The following is a 2,005-nucleotide window of genomic DNA, read 5'->3' on the forward strand; positions in this document are numbered from 1 at the left end:
GGGAGGTTGGCTGGCCAGCCCCACCCCCTGATCGTGTTTGTTTGCTGGCCACAGTGAGCATCATAAAAACCAGTCATTCTGGTTGTTATGGCGTCCGGTCACTGGCTTTTTATATATATAGACTAGAGGCCCGGTGTACAAAAATTTGTGCACTCAGGGGTGGGGGGACCCTCAGCCCGGCCTGTGCCCTCTCGCAGTCTGGAACCCCTCGGGAGATGACCACCTGCTGGTTTAGGCCTGCTCCTCGGGGGATTGGGCCTAAGATGATAATCAGACATCCCTCTGGCAGCCCGGCAGCCCTCAGGGGATGTCCACTTGCCAGCGGGGAGCAGGCCTAAGCTGCAGTCGGACATCCTTAGCACTGCTGAGGAGGCAGGAGAGGCTCCCACCACCACCACTATACTGGCAGCCATCAGCCTGGCTTGTGGCTGAGCAGAGCTCCCCCATGTGGGAGCGCACTGACCACCAGAGGGCAGCTCCTGCATTGAGCGTCTGCCCCCTGGTGGTCAGTGTGTGTCATAGTGACCAGTCAGTCCCAGTCTTTCTGCTGTTAGGGTCAGTTTGCATATTACCCTTTTACTATACAGGATAGAGACCTGGTGCACGGGTGGAGACCAGCTGGTTTGCCCTGAAGGGTGTCCTGGATCAGAGTGGGGGTCCCACTGGGGTGCCTGGCCAGCCTGGATGAGGGGCTGATGGCTGTTTTCAGGCTGGCCACACCCCCTTGAGGGTGGAGGTCCCCACTGGGGTGCCTGGCCAGTCTGGGTGAGGGGCTGAGGGCCGTTTTCAGGCTGACCAGCAACTGAAGTGCCGGGGTCCAACCCCAGCAGGTCCAGGGGTCCCCAAAGGTGTGGACGGAGTCGGTGAAGAAGGAGGGACACGGAGACAGCGTTCCGTTGATCAGCAGCCTAGCCAGGATCTCTAGCCAGGATCTCCAGCCAAGTTCTGGTCTGGATCTCCAGAGAGGTTCTGCTCTGGATCTCCAGCGAAGTTCTGGTTCGGATCTCCAGCCAGGTTCTGTAGCCATGTTCCCTTGCTAGATTCTCCAGCCAGGTTCTGTCCAGGTTCTCCAGCCAGGTTCAGTCACCAGGTTCTAGTCAGGTTCTCTTGCCAATTTCTGTAGTCAGGTTCAGTGCAGGATCTTTTGCCATGTTCTCTCCAGCGAAGTTCTTCTGTCTATGTAGGTTCCTTCTTCTGAGTTCTGTCTTCTTCATTCTGTGTTCTGAGTTCTGGCTCTTGCTGTCTTGTTGCATCTGTATTTATACCAGTTGATTCAATCCTATCAATCTCTATTACAAAGGTTAGGGCGTTTCTTATCTTCATTCCAGGGAGTAAAGATTATGTAGCTTAAGCACGATTGTTCGTAGTTAAAGTGATTAATTACCCACCTGGCACTTAGTTAAGAGGTTTTATTCCCTCCCTAACTTCAGGGGAAAATCCCTACCTGGGGAAACAACCTTTCTCAGAGAGGAGACCTTGGTTAAAACACATAGTGCCAAGAAGGTGAGCAAACATATTAAGAACAGTATGCCATATATGCCAGGTCCCTCGAAACAGCAAGGATGGACCGGCTCCCGGCACTGAAGCTCCCAGCCTCTCCTTTTTTTTTTTTTATTCTGGGATTTATTTACCTTCTATAATTGAAACATTGTTGCCGTCACTGGCGCTCCCAGCTCTGAGGTCGTGGCTGGCTGAAAGCAGGTATCTGCGGTTTGTTTAGCTTCTATAATTGAAACATTGTTGCTTTCGGGCTCAGAGCCAGGCCGCAGCAGGCAGAGAACCTTGGCTTCCTCCATCACTGGAGCAAGCAAGCCTCATGTTTGCCTTAGCTGCGTGGCTGCCGGCCACCGTCTTTGTTGGCAGTTAATTTGCATATCGCCCTGATTAGCCAATGGGAAGCGTAGTGGAGGTACGGTTAATCACCCTTTTTGTCTTTTATTAGATAGGATTATAGGCCCCATTTAAGTTGCATTTTTAATTCATAGGAAAAAACTCTCCATTTGAT

The sequence above is a fragment of the Myotis myotis genome, unplaced genomic scaffold, assembly GCF_014108235.1.
Source record: "Myotis myotis isolate mMyoMyo1 unplaced genomic scaffold, mMyoMyo1.p scaffold_m19_p_9, whole genome shotgun sequence".
Lineage (NCBI taxonomy): Eukaryota > Metazoa > Chordata > Mammalia > Chiroptera > Vespertilionidae > Myotis > Myotis myotis.